The sequence below is a fragment of the Ambystoma mexicanum genome, chromosome 2p (genome assembly GCF_040938575.1).
Source record: "Ambystoma mexicanum isolate Mex_15411 chromosome 2p, UKY_AmexF1_1, whole genome shotgun sequence".
NCBI classification, from domain to species: Eukaryota; Metazoa; Chordata; class Amphibia; order Caudata; family Ambystomatidae; genus Ambystoma; species Ambystoma mexicanum.
In genome coordinates, this window is record NC_090923.1 from 1231633281 (window position 1) to 1231653702 (window position 20422).

Below are 20422 nucleotides of genomic sequence, written 5' to 3' on the forward strand. Positions count from 1 at the left end.
ATTAAACCATGGTATTGGAGGCGGGACCATGGTATTGGAGGCGGGGCCTGCCAAAACCATGGTATTGGAGGGGGGGCAGCCAAAACCATGGTATTGGAGGCGGGGCCATCAAAAACCATGGTATTGTAGGCGGGGCAGCCAAAACCATGATATAAAACCATGGTATTGGAGGCGGGGCCAGCCAAAACCATGGTATTGGAGGCGGGGCCAGCCAAAACCATGGTATTGGAGGCGGGTCATTCAAAACCATGGTATTGGAGGCGGGGCCAGCCAAAACCATGGTATTGGAGGCGGGGCCTACCAAAACCATGGTATTGGAGGCGGGGCCAGCCAAAACCATGGTATTGGAGGCGGGGCCAGCCAAAACAATGATATTGGAGGCGGGGCCAGCCAAAACCATGATATTGGAGGCGGGGCCAGCCAAAACCATGGTATTGGAGGCGGGGTCTACCAAAACCATGGTATTGGAGGCGGGGCCTGCCAAAACCATGGTATTGGAGGGGGGGCCATTCAAAACCATGGTATTGGAGGCGGGGCGAGCCAAAACCATGGTATTGGAGGCGGGGCCAGCCAAAACCATGGTATTGGAGGCGGGGCCAGCCAAAACCATGGTATTGGAGGCGGGGCCAGCCAAAACCATGGTATTGGAGGCGGGGCCAGCCAAAACCATGGTATTGGAGGCGGGGCCATCAAAAACCATGGTATTGGAGGCGGGGCCATCAAAAACCATGGTATTGGAGGCGGGGCCATCAAAAACCATGGTATAGGAGGCGGGGCCTGCCAAAACCATGGAATTGGAGGCGGGGCCTGCCAAAACCATGGTATTGGAGGCGGGGCCAGCCAAGGAGGGTATTGGAGGCAGGGCCTGCCAAAACCATGGTATTGGAGGCGGGGCCCGCCAAAACCATGGTATTGGAGGCGGGGCCCGCCAAAACCATGGTATTGGAGGCGGGGCCTGCCAAAATCATGGTATTGGAGGCGGGGCCTGCCAAAACCATGGTATTGGAGGCGGGGCCAGCCAGGCCGGGCCAGCTAATTGGAGGCGGGGCCAGCCAAAACCATGGTATTGGAGGCGGGGCCAGCCAAAACCATGACATTGGAGGCGGGGCCAGCCAAAACCATGACATTGGAGGCGGGGCCAGCCAAAACCATGACATTGGAGGCGGAGCCAGCCAAAACCATGGTATTGGAGGCGGGGTCTACCAAAACCACGGTATTGGAGGCGGGGCCTGCCAAAACCATGGTATTGGAGGGGGGGCCAGCCAAAACCATGATATTGGAGGCGGGGCCAGCCAAAACCATGATATTGGAAGCGGGGCAAGCCAAAACCATGATATTGGAGGCGGGGCCTGCCATAACCATGGTATTGGAGGCGGGGCCAGCCAAAACCATGACATTGGAGGCGGGGCCAGCCAAAACCATGACATTGGAGGCGGGGCCAGCCAAAACCATGACATTGGAGGCGGAGCCAGCCAAAACCATGGTATTGGAGGCGGGGTCTGCCAAAACCATGGTATTGGAGGCGGGGCCTGCCCAAACCATGGTATTGGAGGCGGGGCCTGCCCAAACCATGGTATTGGAGGCGGGGCCTGCCAAAACCATGGTATTGGAGGCGGGGCCTGCCAAAACCATGGTATTGGAGGCGGGGCCTGCCAAAACCATGGTATTGGAGGCGGGGCCAGCCAAAACCATGATATAGGAGGCGGGGCCTGCCAAAACCATGGAATTGGAGGCGGGGCCTGCCAAAACCATGGCATTGGAGGCGGGGAACGCCAAAACCATGGCATTGGAGGCGGGGCCTGCCAAAACCATGGTATTGGAGGCGGGGCCTGCCAAAACCATGGTATTGGAGGCGGGGCCTGCCAAAACCATGGTATTGGAGGCGGGGCCAGCCAAAACCATGGTATTGGAGGCGGGGCCAGCCAAAACCATGGAACTGGAGGCGGTGCCTGCCAAAAGCATGTTATTGGAGGCAGGGCCAGCCAAAACCGTGTTATTGGAGGCGGGGCCAGCCAAAACCATGATATAAAACCATGGTACTGGAGGCGGGGCCAGCCATAACCATGGTATAAAACCATGGTACTGGAGGCGGGGCCAGCCAAAACCATGGTATTGGAGGCGGGGCCAGCCAAAACCATGGTATTGGAGGCGGGCCCAGCCAAAACCATGGTATTGGAGGCGGGGCCAGCCAAAACCATGGTATTGGAGGCGGGGCCAGCCAAAACCATGGTATTGGAGGCGGGGCCTGCCAAAACCATGATATTGGAGGCGGGGCCAGCCAAAACCATGATATTGGAGGCGGGGCCAGCCAAAACCATGATATTGGAGGCGGGGCCTGCCAAAACCATAGGAGGCGGGGCCTGCCAAAACCATGGAATTGGAGGCGGGGCCTGCCAAAAACATGGTATTGGAGGCGGGGAACGCCAAAACCATGACATTGGAGGCGGGGCCTGCCAAAACCATGACATTGGAGGCGGGGCCTGCCAAAACCATGGTATTGGAGGCGGGGCCTGCCAAAACCATGGTATTGGAGGCGGGGCCTGCCAAAACCATGGAACTGGAGCCGGGGCTATCCAAAAGCATGGCATTGGAGGTGGTGCCTGCCAAAAGCATGGTATTGGAGGCGGGGCAGCCAAAACCGTGTTATTGGAGGCGGGGCCAGCCAAAACCATGATATAAAACCATGGTACTGGAGGCGGGGCCAGCCATAACCATGGTATAAAACCATGGTATTGGGGGCGGGGCCAGCCAAAACCATGATATTGGAGGCGGGGCCAGCCAAAACCATGGTATTGGAGGCGGGGCCAGCCAAAACCATGGTATTGGAGGCGGGGCCAGCCAAAACCATGGTATTGGAGGCGGGGCCAGCCAAAACCATGGTATTGGAGGCGGGGCCAGCCAAAACCATGGTATTGGAGGCGGGGCCAGCCAAAACCATGGTATTGGAGGCGGGGCCAGCCAAAACCATGGTATTGGAGGCGGGGCCTGCCAAAACCATGGTATTGGAGGCGGGGCCTGCCAAAACCATGGTATTGGAGGCGGGGCCAGCCAAAACCATGGTATTGGAGGCGGGACCAGCCAAAACCATGATATTGGAAGCGGGGTCTACCAGGCGGGGCCTGCCAAAACCATGGTATTGGAGGGGGGGCCAGCCAAAACCATGGTATTGGAGGCGGGGCCAGCCAAAACCATGATATTGGAAGCGGGGCAAGCCAAAACCATGATATTGGAGGCGGGGCCTGCCATAACCATGCTATAGGAGGCGGGGTCTGCCAAAACCATGATATTGGAGGCGGGGCCAGCCAAAACCATGATATTGGAGGCGGGGCCAGCCAAAACCATGACATTGGAGGCGGAGCCAGCCAAAACCATGGTATTGGAGGCGGGGCCTGCCAAAACCATGGTATTGGAGGCGGGGCCTGCCAAAACCATGGTATTGGATGCGGGGCCTGCCAAAACCATGGTATTGGAGGCGGGGCCTGCCAAAACCATGGTATTGGAGTCGGGGCCAGCCAAAACCATGGAATTGGAGGCGGGGCCAGCCAAAACCATGGAATTGGAGGCGGGGCCAGCCAAAACCATGGCATTGGAGGCGGGGCCTGCCAAAACCATGGCATTGGAGGCAGGGCCTGCCAAAACCATGGTACTGGAGGCGGGGCCTGCCAAAACCATGGTATTGGAGGCGGGGCCTGCCAAAACCATGGTACTGGAGGCGGGGCCTGCCAAAACCATGGTATTGGAGGCGGGGCCTGCCAAAACCATGGTATTGGAGCCGGGGCCTGCCAAAACCATGGTATTGGAGGCGGGGCCAGCCAAAACCATGGAACTGGAGCCGGGGCTAGCCAAAAGCATGGCATTGGAGGTGGTGCCTGCCAAAAGCATGTTATTGGAGGCGGGGCCAGCCAAAACCGTGTTATTGGAGGCGGGGCCAGCCAAAACCGTGTTATTGGAGGCGGGGCCAGCCAAAACCGTGTTATTGGAGGCGGGGCCAGCCAAAACCATGATATAAAACCATGGTACTGGAGGCGGGGCCAGCCATAACCATGGTATAAAACCATGGTACTGGAGGCGGGGCCAGCCATAACCATGGTATAAAGGGGCCGGCCAAAACCATGGTATTGGAGGCGGGGCCAGCCAAAACCATGGTATTGGAGGCGGGGCCAGCCAAAACCATGGTATTGGAGGCAGGGCCAGCCAAAACCATGTTATTGGAGGCGGGGCCAGCCAAAACCATGATATAAAACCATGGTATTGGAGGCGGCGCCATCCAAAACCATGGTATTGGAGGCGGGGCTAGCCAAAACCATGGTATTGGAGGCGGGGCCAGCCAAAACCATGGTATTGGAGGCGGGGCCAGCCAAAACCATGGTATTGGAAGCGGGGCAAGCCAAAACCATGATATTGGAAGCGGGGCCAGCCAAAACCAGGGTATTGGAGGCGGGGTCTACCAAAACCATGGTATAGGAGGCGGGGCCTGCCAAAACCATGGAATTGGAGGCGGGGCCTGCCAAAACCATGGAATTGGAGGCGGGGCCAGCCAAAACCATGATATAAAACCATGGTATTGGAGGCGGGGCCAGCCAAAACCATGGTATTGGAGGCGGGGCCAGCCAAAAGCATGGTATTGGAGGCAGGGCCAGCCAAAACCATGTTATTGGAGGCGGGGCCAGCCAAAACCATGATATAAAACCATGGTATTGGAGGCGGCGCCATCCAAAACCATGGTATTGGAGGCGGGGCTAGCCAAAACCATGGTATTGGAGGCGGGGCCAGCCAAAACCATGGTATTGGAGGCGGGGCCAGCCAAAACCATGGTATTGGAAGCGGGGCAAGCCAAAACCATGATATTGGAAGCGGGGCCAGCCAAAACCAGGGTATTGGAGGCGGGGTCTACCAAAACCATGGTATAGGAGGCGGGGCCTGCCAAAACCATGGAATTGGAGGCGGGGCCTGCCAAAACCATGGAATTGGAGGCGGGGCCAGCCAAAACCATGATATAAAACCATGGTATTGGAGGCGGGGCCAGCCAAAACCATGGTATTGGAGGCGGGCCAGCCAAAACCATGGTATTGGAGGCGGGGCCAGCCAAAACCATGGTATTGGAAGCAGGGCAAGCCAAAACCATGATATTGGAAGCGGGGCAAGCCAAAACCATGGTATTGGAGGCGGGGTCTACCAAAACCATGGTATAGGAGGCGGGGTCTACCAAAACCATGGTATAGGAGGCGGGGCCTGCCAAAACCATGGAATTGGAGGCGGGGCCTGCCAAAACCATGGAATTGGAGGCGGGGCCTGCCAAAACCATGGAATTGGAGGCGGGGCCTGCCACAACCATGGTATTGGAGGTGGGGCCTGCCAAAACCATGGTATTGGAGGCGGGGCCAGCCAAAACCATGGTATTGGAGGCAGGGCCAGCCAAAACCATGGTATTGGAGGCGGGGCCAGCCAAAACCATGGTATTTGAGGCGGGGCCAGCCAAAACCATGGTATTGGAGGCGGGGCCAGCCAAAACCATGATATAAAACCATGGTATTGGAGGCGGGGCCAGCCATAACCATGGTATTGGAGGCAGGGCCTGCCAAAACCATGGTATTGGGGGCGGGGCCTACCAAAACCATGGTATTGGAGGCGGGGCCTACCAAAACCATGGTATTGGAGGCGGGGCCTACCAAAACCATGTAACTGGAGGCGGGGCCAGCCAAAACCATGTAACTGGAGACGGGGCCAGCCAAAACCATGGTATTGGAGGCAGGGCCTGCCAAAACCATGGTATTGGGGGCGGGGCCTACCAAAACCATGGTATTGGAGGCGGGGCCAGCCAAAACCATGGTATTGGAGGCGGGGACAGCCAAAAACATGGTATTGGAGGCGGGGCCAGCCATAACCATGGTATTGGAGGCGGAGCCAGCCAAAACCATGGTACTGGAGGCGGGGCCAACCAAAACCATGGAACTGGAGGCGGGGCCAACCAAAACCATGGAACTGGAGGCGGGGCCAGCTAAAACCATGTAACTGGAGGCAGGGCCAGCCAAAACCATGTAACTGGAGGCAGGGCCAGCCAAAACCATGGTATTGGAGGCGGGGCCAGCCAAAAGCATGGTATTGGAGGCAGGGCCAGCCAAAAGCATGGTATTGGAGGCAGGGCCAGCCAAAAGCATTGTCAGGGTGCAGGCATTGGGGTTGTGTGGTCAGGGGCCCGGAGTGAGTTGTGGACGTGGTCCACGCGTGGGGATCCACAAAAAACCCCTACAAAAACGAATTAGGCCTTATAGAAGCCTTTTGTACCCCCTCTGCAGGAACAAGGACCTGCAAACTATGCTACCAAGCAGGCTCTGGGCCAGAAACTACAAAACCCCACCCATGTTGGGTGGAGCACTCTCGCGCATGTGCGCACGCACAACAGACAGGGCTTGTGCTTATACTCCCGAGCGAAGAGGACGTGTATTCCGGAGCTCCGAGGAAGGGGACGCACGCGAGGCACCACACCCCAGCCAGCCTTCAACCGGGCCCCTCATACGCCTGAGATAAGTACCGCAAGCGCAGGGGAGCTTAAGCATATTCTGGGAAACACGCGTCTTCGCCAGCGAGCCGCATTCAGAAGGCGATCAGCCAGGAATCTCCCACGTGAAGCGGGGCACACGCAAGGGGGCACCGCCCATACTCTTGAGTCCCCTTGCTCTGTAAAGATAAGTGCAGCATGCAGCAGCGTTTAAATCCATACCTAAAGACCGCACAAGGGCCACTCTGAAGCGCAGCGATCCCACGAGCAGTGCATATCATTAACATGCACAATTAGCCATGTGTGCCACCTAAGAACCGCAATTGGGAAGGCGGCGTGACTTGTACTGAAGTCACACTGCGCCACGTGCGGCTAGCTGCACGTTTCCATTTAGTCTACGTCTGTTTATTAACACGTGGAGTTGTGTTTACTGCAGCGCCACGTGCCGTTTAACCGCATATCAGCGCTAAACCCATTGAAGGGGGCATACGAGTTAGTACGTGACAGCTCGGAGACAAGTGAGGGGTTGCATGAGGAAATGTCATTTACCCACTGAATGCACCATGTTGTGTGTGTGAGGAAACACCCACAAGGTAATAACTCAAAACTCTCTTTGCAGCATTTATCTGCTCCGGAGACCGGACCCGAGAGTGCGCAGGCAGGAGGCCAGCACTCAAAACCAGAGATAAGTCCTTTTGCTCTCGTTGCCTCATTGATGACAGACTTTAATGTGGGCATGTAATGTGTATACTGGTTTTGGTGCGCATGTTCATTTGTTGGTATCGTGTTCAAACATACTCCCCCAGTCCTATCCACCTTCCCGCTCCTCACCCTCTTTCCGGTTATCCTGAAAGCCTGTTCCTATCCAACGAACGATTCCCTAACCCTCTTTCCCCGCCGGGGTCTTGGAGGTCTGTGTAAGCTGTGACTTGCAGGCACCCAGACCGCAGAGGGGGTGGTTGGTTCGTACCACTCCTGCGCTTGAAGATTGGAGCCTGACAGAAGCAAAAGCCCAAGTGTAACAGGCACCCGAGTGGTGCGAACCAGCCAGTCATGGAGGAGCTTACTAAGGTCCTGCATGACCTCCAGGCTGAGCTTGCTGCCACCAGACAGGATTACGCTGTGTTAGCCACACAAGTGTGCAGTTTAGCTGCACAAGCAGCCCCCCTCCCTGCGGAGCCCACACTCCCTACGCCCGTACAAGTCCAGGGTACTCCTGAGCCCGTAGTGCCCTTAGCTCCACCAGAAAGGTATGCGGGCAACCCCCAGAAATACCAGACCTTCATGACCCAATGCCAGCTTCACTTTCTTACTAAACCAGCAGCATTCCGAACCATTCAAGCCCGGACTGCTTTTGTAATTTCCTATCTTACTGGGGACGCTGCGGCTGGGGCAAACCCTTTAGTGCATAGAGATGACAGAGTTGTACGACTGTGATGAATTCCAATTAGAGTTCGGCAAAATATTCAACCGGAAGGCAGCTGCCACGTGTAGGGACAGAGAGTTGCTTAACTTACGTCAAGGTAGCAAGGAGCTAGTGACCTATGTCACTCAGTTTAATAGGTTGGTAGAAGAATCCGAGTGGCCACGCGAAAAGCAAATGTCTCTCTTTTACCTAGGGTTACGTGATGCACTAAAAGATTTCATAGCCCAGGTAGACCCACAGCCTCAGGATTGCCCCTCAATGATTGATCTGGCGTTAAGACTGGATCATAGGCAAGCTGAACGTTGTGGAGAAAAAAGGCGTGGGGATCCGCATCCCATAGCTAGGTTGGACCGCTTTGGGACTTCCCGTCCTCCCACATCTGTAGAAAAAGCGACGGGAGACGAGCCAATGCAGATTTGACCGGTTCACGGTCCCCTTACTAAACAGGAGAGAGAGCGCAGATGTAAAGAAGGGCTATGTTTATACTGTGGTACCTCGGGTCACTTTGTAAAAGAGTGCCCTAATAAGCCTAAGCCGCAGGGAAACGCCTTGGCTTGGCAGTAGTAGGGGTGGTACAGTCGAGCCAGGCGGTGGAGATTACCCCAGCTGTTGGTTTCAGCAATTATGCTCCGCATGTCACATTGTCAGGTGTGTTGAGTTTTCTGGGTCAAGAGGTCAGGGTTACGTTACTTTTGGATTCGGGAGCCACCGGCAATTTTATTGATATCGCGTATGCTATCAAGCGGGACTACCTTTGTGTAGTAAAGCTACTCCGGAATCCGTCAGGGCGGTCGATGGCACCACATTATGTTCTGGGCCCGTCATCCAAAGTACACAGGTAGTAACATTACGCTGTCAGCAAAATCATCTGGAAGATATCCAGTTCGATTTGATTGCTGCACCACAATTCAGGATTATCTTGGGCCTCCCTTGGTTATACAAACACAATCCTGAAATAGTGTGGTCAGAAAGCAAGGTGGGTTTTCTGTCAGAATTCTGTCACGCACATTGTATAAAACCTGAAAACAGACCATGTATAGCCTCAGTAGAACCCTTAGACATGAGTGCCTTGCCCGCTGAGTATGCAGAATATGCTGATGTGTTTAGCAAACAAGCTGCAGAAACCCTGCCACCTCACCGGCCATTCGATTGCCGAATTGACCTAGAGCCTGGAGCAGTCTTACCCTGCAGTAGGGTGTATGCGCACACTGAAGATGAAACAAAGCATCTAAAAGAATATATCGACAATAATCTGCGAAGCGGGTTTATCAGACACTCTAATTCCCCAGTCTCCTCGCCTCTATTCTTCATACCAAAGAAGACCGGAGATCTGAGAACTTGTATCGATTATCGCGGAATTAATCGTATTACGATAAAAAAAATCGGTACCCTTTACCGTTAATCCCGGTCTTACTAGATCAAGTGCGGAAGGCGACCATTTACACCAAATTGGATCTCCGGGGGGCATATCATCTGGTACGAGTACGGGCTGGGGATGAATGGAAAACAGCGTTCCGGACTAAGTTTGGCCTGTATGAGTATCAGGTGATGCCGTTTGGCCTGTGCAATGCCCCAGCTGCCTTTCAGCACTTCTTGGATGAAGTGCTACGTGAATATCTAGATATCTTCGTGGTCGTATACATCGACGATATCTTGATTTACTCGCAAGACAAACACGAACATGTCAAACACGTCAAGGCAGTACTCCAACGTTTGAGAGAACACGGTTTGTTTGCGAAACTGGAATAGTGTGAATTTCACTGTACTACTGTGGAATTTCTGGGGTACTTTTTAACTCCGTCTGGGGTACAAATGGACCAACGAAAAGTACAAACAATCCTAGATTGGCCAGCGCCCAAGTCAGTGAAGGAAGTGCAATCCTTCCTAGGCTTTGCCAATTTCTATCGGCGGTTTATCCGAAACTTCTCGGAGTTGGTGACCCCCATCACTTCCTTACTCAAAAAGGGACGCTCCTATCTGTGGAACGAAGCTGCCGAACAAGGCTTTCAGCAGTTAAAACAGGCCTTCACGTCTGCCCCAGTGCTAAAACATCCTGACCTTGCTCAGCCCTTTGTGCTCGAGACAGATGCCTCCAGCTACGCCATCGGTGCAGTTCTTTCACAACGAGATGTGCAGACAGGGATGCTCCATCCCGTGGCTATTCCCGCAAATTACTCCCTGCCGAAGCTAATTACACCATAGCTGATTGGGAACTATTAGCAGTGAAGGCGGCCTTTGAGGAATGGAGACATTACCTCATGGTGGCTCATCATACCGTGACTGTGATCACCGATCATCGGAACCTACAGTTCATCAAAACTGCTAAGACACTCAGTCCACGCCAATTACGTTGGGCGTTCTTCTTTGCCGATTATGATTTTACTACCTATCGGCCAGGAGCAGATAATAAGAAAGCAGATATCTTGTCTCGATACCCTGATTCTGACGATAAGGAAACTATAGAAAGTCGGCCTATTGTGCCCCCTCCGCAAATTATTGGGGTAGTCGGACGCCCTAATATATTTGAAGATGTACAAGCAGCCATGACTACACAAGAGTTGCAAGATTGGTGTGGGAAGGGATTGCAACATTCTTTGGTGAATGGTCTCTCTTATAATGCGAAAGCATTATATCTGCCCACAGAAGTGCTTCGAAAGGAAGTTATGCAATGGTGCCATGATGCCACTACCGCAGGCCACCCAGGTGTAGCTAAAACCCAACGGAATGTGGCTCGGCATTTTTGGTGGCCTACATTGTTTCGGGATGTGCGCAAATACGTGACATAATGCAACGTTTGTGGGAGGCAAAAGTCCAGCCATCACAAACCGGCGGGGTTACTACAACCCTTACCAACTCCTCCTACCCCGTGGCACACCGTTACCATGGATTTAATTGTGGACCTACCACATGTCCAAATATTCACTTCCATTCTGGTAGTGGTTGACTCACTCACAAAAATGTGTCACTTTGTTCCATGTAAAGGTGTACCCACAGCTGGGGAATTAGCAGAACTGTTCTTACAAAATGTAGTGCGGCTGCATGGCCTTCCAACACGAGTAATTACTGATCGCGGCCCACAATTCACCTCTCGCTTCTGGCACGCTTTTTGCCAGTTAATCGGTATGGAAGTAAATTTATCCTCGGGATACCACCCAGAAACCGATGGACAAACCGAGAGGTTAAACCAGGGCCTGGAGCAGTATCTGCGCTGCTATACTGCAGACACCGAAACATCATGGGTGCAGTATGTATGGCTAGCAGACATCGCATACAATACCGCTCTTCATAGTTCCACAAAACATACCCCATTTTTTGGAGTCTATGGTTTCCACCCTAGGGTTTTGCCCACAGCTCCCAGTCCGTCCCTGGAAGATATAACCACACTCAGGGGGCAACATGTTTATGCGAAACAAGTCTGGTCTAGTATACAAAAGAATTTGGATGCTGCAAAGCAATCATACAAACATTAAGCCGATTTGAAAAGAGGACAAGCCCTCCATATAAACAAGGGGATCGCGTTTGGTTATCCACACGCAATATTCGAATGTCCGGTCCATGTAAATTGCAACCACGATATCTGGGTCCCTTTACCATCTCTGCAGTGATTAATCCGGTGGCAGTAAAGCTAGCCTTGCCAAAACAAATGAAGATTCACCCCACCTTTCATGTGTCTTTATTAAAACCAGCACCCTCCACTGTCCCTACTGAAAGCCACCTCCAATACTGTGAAAACAGAAAAATATGAGGCCGGGAAGCCCAAAAGGAAACACACCAACACAGGTTACAAAAGAAACATACAAGTACTTTATTTCAAGCTACAACAGTTACCAAGTCAACTGACAAACGGATAGCTATTCGGCTCTCAGTATAACATAACAAACTTCAACGAGGGTTCGATGTGTTCAGTGAGAGACCGCACATTGGAATACCCGGGCAATTTATACAATTTGTCCAGCCCTTGGCCAACCCTCTTGCGGGTTAACCATTCTGTGAAATACAATACTGGTCTAGGGTTCCTTGCCAGGTCAACCTTTAATATATGCATTTTTGATTAGTTTCGCTGATATAAGTAGTACATTTACATATAGGTCAACAGTAGGACAAGGTCTCAGTTCACGACCCCGACAAGTAGCCTGCAGGCATATTAATCATTCAGCTGTGCGGAGGTCACAACGGCCAGAATCTATTCGAAATGTCATTTGGCCTCCATTTTGATGTTCAGGGTGACTTCTACATAACAAGGGAACCTAAAATGGTGGCCAGATGGCCTAATAGAAGCAACATTAGGCTTACTTCTATTTGCAAAAAGCGAGCATCCCAGGGGAGTCAATACACGTTTCTCAAAATCATTTAAATTATTTCCATCAAAGTTCCCTGAGATGCTATCATTCCAACGGCCAAAGAATAGTGCTCTAAGAGAGGCATAGCAAGCAGTCGTTAAAGGTAAAGGGTGAATATACCATCCTAGCCCCTTGCTCCCATGTTGCGGTAAATGGGTGCAGATCCAGCAGTTGCTCTTATTAAAAATGGCATGCGTCAAATTCATTATTATCATTAAAGTGTTATTGTGATACTTTCGTCTATGCTGGGAGTCCCTAGGTGACAAAGTATGAAGGTGTCCAGAGGGAGTCAGAGCAGTAGGTACAATTTCAATTGGTAACAGAGGCTCTAGAGGATACATTTCTTCAAAGTACCAGAGTCCCAAAGCAGTGACTATACAAATCCCAATTATTATCATCACAACACAGCAATACGTTTTCGGGGCCCAGGCACATTGTTCATTGTCCGAGTTGGTCACCCCTTATTTACAAGTCCAATACGAGCAGTAGCGGTGGAGGTGGCAGACATCGTAGTTTTTCAATCGACGACCCCAATGTTCGTTGCTGGCGACACTACGGTCGCGCGACTTCTTAGTCCTTCCCCAACCCTAGCCAGCAGAATCCCTTTTTTTTTTTTTAATTTTCCTTTGTAAGAACAAAAACTCTCAATGACTTTTCTTTTCCAGATGCACTGGCAAAACCCGTGCCGTAGTTCTATTTTCTTCGTCGAAGGTCGTACCTGGTGGTTCCCGGTACTGCTTGATCCGGAAATAAGGTAACGTCACTTCCTGAGGGAAGCAACGTAACAGAGGGGACAGAAGTCGCAGAACTTGAAACAACGTTTTTCCGGAAGTGACTTTTCCGAAGAGTGCGGAGACAAAATGGACGGTTCCCCAAGCTCCACGGGCTCAGAGAGATTCTCCGACATACTCACAGCGCAATTTGCTACTCCAGGATCAGAGATTGTAGCATCAGCAAGGGGTTCTGCTTCTTCTGTAACGTGTGGCATCGGGTGAGAAAGTTTCTTGACATGCGTCGCGCGGATCCAATGCTTCTTTCCAGCCACCCGCACTATTGTCTGGGTGACCAACAGCACCTGGTAGGGTCCCCGCCAGCGAGGGGCGAGGCAGGAAGACCTTTCGTAGGCCTTCACCAGGACCCAACTTCCAGGCTGAATATTGTGTCCTGGGCCCGTAAACCGTACAGGTAAAGCTGATCGAACCTGATGATAAATGAAATACAGATTTTTAGTCAACTGGTTACAGTAGTCTGCAAGCAATACATTTTCAACATCTCTCAGCGCTTTAGGCTTTGGAAGACCCCAAATATTAGCAGGCCTCCCCATCACCACCTCGAATGGAGAGAGCCCAGTTTTAGCTTTAGGTGTGGTAGCATGGCTAACAACACAATAGGTAAGGCGTCCGGCCATTTCAGTTTGGTGCCGGCGCATGTTTTAGCCAGCTTATTCTTTGGGATACCGTTATGTCTCTCTACCAACCCAGCGCTTTGAGGATGTCTAGCCGAATGAAATCGTTTTTCGATGTGTAATGCTGTGCATATCTGCAAGATTACTGCTGCAACAAAATGTGGACAGTTGCCCGACCAAATGACTCTCGGCAACCCAAATCGTGGGAAGAACTCCTTTACCATAGTCTTCGCAGTGGTCATGGCAGTAGCATCCTTAACGGGGAAAGCTTCAACCCATTTACTAAAGGCACAAATGATCACAAGGACGTATTTTAGATTGTTACACCGTTCCATCTCAATAAAATCAAAGTGGATGACCTCGAAGGGGACAGAAGGAGGCCCAAAACTACCCCTTGGAGTTGCTGTTACCTTCCCCACATTGTGCTGCAAGCAAATCATGCAATTTTGGACATAATGCTGAGCGAGTTTCAATATTTTATCATTTACCCAGACTTTTTCTAACATTTTCGTGATCTGCTGAGCACACACATGCGTAGGACCATGCGCCATCGTAACCATCGTCAGCACATATGAATTAGGGAGCAACCGTTTTCCTTCAGATGTGTACACCCAACACCCATCTTCATCTAGTTTCCCCATCCCTTCGGCCCACTTTTTAGACTCTTCTATTGTGGCATCAGCTTGGATATCTCGTACAGACCCACTACCCTCATCCATTACATAGACATCTCTTGTTTCTCTTAGAGCATACATGTCTGTGCTAAGGTCTGTGGCCATTTGCCTGGCTATCTGGTCAGCAAAAGCGTTCCCTTTCCCCACACCATCTATGACCTTACGATGCGCTGCGCATTTCATGATCGCTAACTGACTAGGGAGCGCGAGTGCCGAGAGCAATTGCACTATCAGGGGGCCATGCTGAATCTTGGTCCCATGTGAGGTTAGGAACCCTCTTTCCGATCAGAGCCTCCCAAAGTTGTGAGCCACCCCAAAGGCATACTGGCTATCAGTATATATATTCACTGTACGCCCTTCGGAGAGTTCATAAGCTCGGGTCAACGCTATAATCTCTGCGGCCTGCGCGGAGTTGTGCGGAATTCTCTTAGTTTCAACAACCGTACTCAATGTAGTGACTGCATAAGCAGCTGTAGATGTACCATCCGGAAGTTTGAAGCAGGAACCATCACAAAACAGCTCCCCTTCCGCATTATCCAAAGGAGTATCTATAAGGTCTATCCTGCTCTTTGTTTCCTGTTCAGTAGTATACAGGCAGTCATGTGATTCTTCGTCACTGCAAACAGTATTTTGCGGGAAAGGTAGGAGTTCAGCCGGATTAAGAACACAACACCTCCTAATTTGAATGTGAGGGGCAAACAAAGTCAATTCATACCTCGTCAGCCGTGCAGATGTGAGGTGCTGTGTTTGGGTTTTATTCAATAGGACATCTACAGAGTGAGGTACCATTAGGGTTAAATCATGGCCTAGGACCATTCCCTCACTCTGTTTTACAGACGCGGCAGCAGCAGCGACGGCTCGCAAACATTTTGGCAAAGCGCATGCGACAGGATCAAGGGCGGAAGAGTAGTAGCCGCACGGTCTATTCTTCCCCTCCGTGTTCCTGTGTTAATACAGCCAAAGCACATCCATCACACTCATGTACAAACAACACAAAGGCCTTATTGTAATTTGGAGTACCCAGAACCGGTGCAGAGCATAACCCGGTTTTGAGAAGCTCAAATGATCGTTGATGTTCCGACTTCCATGGCAGCGGTGAAGAAATGCCCTTCTTCGTCAAGGCCAACATTGGTTTTATCACTAGTGAAAAGTTCGGGATCCACAGCCTGCAGTAAGAAGCCATACCTATTAAGGCTCTGACTTCCTTCTGTGTATTTGGGACAGACATGCCAGAAATGTGTTTTATTCTTTCAGGTGTCAATCTTCTCCCCTCCTTTGACAGGAGATAGCCTAGATAGGTGACCTCCTGACAATATTGAAATTTCTTAAGCGAAGCTTTATGACCATGTTCAGCCAAATGAATAAGCAACAACACAGTGCCTTCTTTACAAGCACTTTCAGAATCTGCTGCTAAAAGCAAGTCATCGACATACTGAAGCAGTGTACAAGTAGATGGCAATTCAAGGGTGTCAAGCTGCTCTTTCAAAGCCCTACTATAAATGCTCGGACTTTCAGTATAACCTTGAGGTGCACGAGTAAATGTGAACGAGCGTCCCCCCAAGGTGAACGCAAACAAATATCTACTATCCTTGTGTATAGGAATACTGAAGAAAGCATTCTTCAGATCCACAACACTAAAGTGAGTAGCTGTAGCAGGGATGATGGTTAATATCGTTGTCACATCAGGCACAATTGGAAATTGTGGAGCGACAATTTTATTAATAGCGCGTAGATCAATTATGAAACGGAATGGGATTGCATTGTCGCCTTTCTTGTACACGGGTAAAATCGGACTGTTACATAAACTACCTGCAATCTCCTCAATCACCCCTCGATGCACAAAATCGGAAACAATGCACTTCAAAGCACACTCGCCCTCAACTGAGATTTTATATTGCGGAATGCGTGGTAGTTTAACTCCATGTTTCAAAACTATTTTAACAGGTTCAATCTGTAAAACCCCGACATCATTATCGTCAACTGCCCACAAACATTCCGGGACAACACTAAATTCAGGAGGCAATGGTCGAGTCAGAAACTGAGAACTGGGAAGTTGCTGTGGTGAAATCGTCAGTCGCACTCCGTCAGAGGAACAATGAATCACTGCATTTAATTTCTTTAACAGATTTAACCCCAGCAAATTCTCTCCACAGTTTGAAGTCAAGAGGAATGGACAGTGGTCCGTAAAGGGACCCAAAGAAACAGGCACCGGCGAAGAAACCGGACAAACAACTGGCGTGCCAGAAAACCCTACAGAAACATTAGTTTGCCCTGAAAGTGGAATGTTTGGAACCCGAGAATGATCAATGGAGCACTTCTGTGCTCCAGTGTATCAAAAACTGATGTTTCCTATTCCCCACTAGTAGTTCAACGTAGGGACCTTTTTGACTAACGGGAATAGATGAAGGTTCCAAACCCTGCTTCGGGCAATCCTAACGAAACAAAATGTCGTCGAAAGGAAGCTCTTCAGAAAGGTAGGCGGCAGAAGGGTGATCAAATATGTTTTTTGTGTCCACACTCGAAGTCTGATTATCCCGTGAAAAAGGTTGCTGAGGATCTTGTGAGAACTGACCTCTATCAGGGCCCCCCACTCCGAGGCGACCTCTAGGTCGTCTACCCATACTCCCAAATGTGTTGTTTGACCTCTGTCGAAGGACGGGGCACTGTGCACGCCAATGACCTTCCTGGCGACAATAGGCACATTGTTAATATTCACAGGACCCAAGCGGACGTTCCCTTGCGGAACATACTGACCTCTGGTCTGTGAATTACCTCCTCTGGGATTTCTAACAATTTGCTGTAACAATACTTTAGTCTTCAAATCTCCTCTCCTCGACTCTATCTTTTTCATTATTGACACGGTTCTCGTAATACTGAGCCATGTGCAAAACTTCGGATTGGTATTTTGCCTGCCAAGCGCTCTCAGAGGACATATTCTGTGACTGGATGTCAGGCAGCAATCCACGCACAAATTTGTCCACAAACAACCTTTTCCCAGACTCTGTGCCCAAGTCCTGTCCACTTAAGTCAGAGAATACCTGTTAGAATCGATTAAAGAATTCGGTGGCACCCTCAGATTTTCCTTGAACACAGGCCGTAAGCTTGTCCCAAATAATTCTTTTCTCAGGAATTATGGTTTTCAATTTTGCAACAATTCTATCAGGCAAAGTGAGTATTACCTGAGGTGGTTTCTCACCAGCTGGTCTTTCCCCATCAAGCCTAGTTATGTTAGCCCACGTATCTCCCAACCCATGCACATCATCTATTGTTCGAACCTGCTTCCATAAATCTACGGGCAGGAGTACAGGGAATAACAAGTCAATATCACTTAGGGTGAACACAGAGGACTGCAACACGGACTCTATCTCTTTGTAGAATCCTGTCGGATTTTTCCTAATATCAGGAATTGATTGTCTAATAGTGTTCACTTCCTGTCGCGAAAATGGGACGTGAACAAACTGTGATACATAATGTGCAAGAATGTTCACAGCAACTATATTATTTGCAGGATCAGCCGCAATTTCAACCTTTGGGACAAATGTCGGAGGAACCTCTCTCATAGGCAACTGAGATGTAGGTAATTCCGATCCCTTACTAAGCAACAGAGCCAGGTTGAGCGCTAAGGCAGTCGAAGAAGTGTCGGGCGAAAAAGCCCTCTTACAAATACCCTATAACTCTGTAGGACAACTAACCTTCTTCCTTACACATTCATCCTGCAGGTACTGCACCATTACCTGAATCACCTTCCTCTGCATTTCTACTGTATACTGACTATACGTGTCATACACTTCATCTGGTGGTATCGATGAATCCAAGATCCATCGAATCGCATCTTTTGTACAGATTTGTATTTCCTCAGATGCCGATTTACGACACGGAAGGAATCGTTTCTGCACATACATACTGTCGTTTTCATCATCCTCATCCCGCAATTTTTCGAAGTCCCTCCTATACTCAAATAACCTCTCAATTTGACCATGTACTTTCTCCTCAGTGTCCCTTGAAAGCACTAGAGTATTCAGATCCCTCAACCCTTGTGGGAGATCTGCATTCTGTAATCTACCCCACATTACACATAAATGAGTCCCCAAACCTTCAATAAAAACATTTTTCTCGGGAAAATTGTCCATATTTGATAATGTGGAAAAAACATTAGCTCGATCATCTCTCTCCATACAATGCTAAACCCATGCAAACAATTCCAGTTTCTTTTCTGCAGAGACAGTATTTTGAGTGACAATCTTTGACCCCGCACCCTGATCAACTACAGTCGGTACAGAACCACTCGGCAGCAGAGGTGCGGGCAAATTCAATGGAGGTGTGACTATCGGCGCAAGGGGAAGAGGTGGTAGAGTAGGTGGAGGAACAACAACTGGAGGAATAGGAACAATAGGTTGTACGGGGGAACAGGAATAACAGCAGGAATAACAGCAGGAATAGGCAGAGCACCAGGGAGAGGATCATACGGAGGTGGCGCAGAGGCACCAGGCCTTCGTTCATTTAACAATTTGTCAATAAATTCTTCGGAAACATGAAAATCTTTAGAGGGATAGATTTTCTGGATACCGAGTGAGAAAGCCCTATCCATATTCTTGACTGACACTGAATGTTTTTCCTTATCATACAATAACGCCTTTTCAGCATTCGTTTTATGATGGCGTGCATGTTTATCCCTACTTTTAAGCTGCTGCAACGCTTCTTTTTTCCAATTCTACAAAACATCAAATGCTGCAGGTCTGGCCTTCTTTAACAAGACCAATTCTAGGTATTCAATACGGGGGATCTCGAAACTACCATTGATTGGCCACTGAAATTCGGAAGCATGTCTGGTTTGTCTGTGCCAAATATCATTAAATACTATACTTCCAATGCCATGCTTACAGTACATAGTACACGCCGGCGACCCCTCCTGTGGTGCCGGGCGGCTAAATTCCAAAGATTGTCGATCGCTGCGGAACAGTGCCCTAAAGCAGCTAGACAATTTCCCAGGCATTTCACAAAAAAATGGTGTTACCTGGTCAATAATTGTGTCTGCAGATACAATACGCCAAATTCAAATTGTCAGGGTTAAATTAAGAGTCGGGTCACGACTACACCCGACCAAACCTAAGGAGGACCATATGGTTTACCAAAGAACTTACCTAACGAATTTTACCTTGTGTTTGGTGGTTTCGACAAATCTGCCCGCCTCAAAAATGGACCCTCGTCAAGATGCTGTTTCAGATCACACGACTATTGTCCAAGGATCGGATCGTGAAGCGCTGCCGAGGTATCGCGTCTCGTTCGGTCGGGCCCGCAGTATCACACTGTCTGATCCCGGTTTGATAGCCTGCGTCAACCTTCAATGATCCGGCATCAATCTTGAGGGAAACTATTCGGGCGCCAACTGTGAAAACAGAAAAATAATATGAGGCCGGGAAGCCCAAAAGGAAACACACCAACACAGGTTACAAAAGAAACATACAAGTACTTTATTTCAATCTACAACAGTTACCAAGTCAACTGACAAAAGGATAGCTATTCGGCTCTCAGCATAACATAACGAACTTCAACGAGGGTTCGATGTGTTCAGTGAGAGACCGCACATTGGCATACCCGGGCCATTTATACAATTTGTCCAGCCCTTGGCCAACCCTCTTGCGGGTTAACCATTCTGTGAAATACAATACTGGTCTAGGGTTCCTTGCCAAGTCAACCTTTAATATATGCATTTTTGATTAGTTTCGCTGATATAAGTAGTACATTTACATATAGGTCAATAGTAGGATAAGGTCTCAGTTCACGACCCCGACAAGTAGCCTGCAGGCATATTAATCATTCAGCTGTGCGGAGGTCACAACGGCCAGAATCTATTCGAAATGTCATTTGGCCTCCATTTTGATGTTCAGGGTGACTTCAACATAACAAGAGAACCTAAAATGGCGGCTTGATTCAAGATGGCGGCTTACATCGATTTCTCTGAGGTCAAGACCTTGCCGTGGAGTTTGTTCGCGCATGATGTTTAGACAACTTGGCGTAGGCCAATATACATATAACTATTACAATAGGAGGCATAATATTATTTCTATTCCGACAATA

At 49.9% G+C, this 20422-nt stretch overlaps 1 long non-coding RNA gene across 2 annotated transcripts in view; it reads right to left on the reverse strand.

Annotated features, from left to right (window-relative positions):
- Window positions 1-11706: 11706 nt before the first annotated feature.
- Window positions 11707-20422, reverse strand: part of LOC138567376 (uncharacterized) — a 119553-nt gene continuing 110837 nt past the window's right edge. The window contains exons 3-4 of one of the 2 annotated variants that reach the window (XR_011302186.1): window positions 19500-19730; window positions 11707-13466 (exon numbers count right to left, since the gene is read on the reverse strand). This is a non-coding gene — a long non-coding RNA (uncharacterized lncRNA). Of the gene's footprint in view, window positions 13467-19485; window positions 19731-20422 lie in introns of both variants that reach the window. The other variant, XR_011302187.1, reaches the window with a different exon arrangement.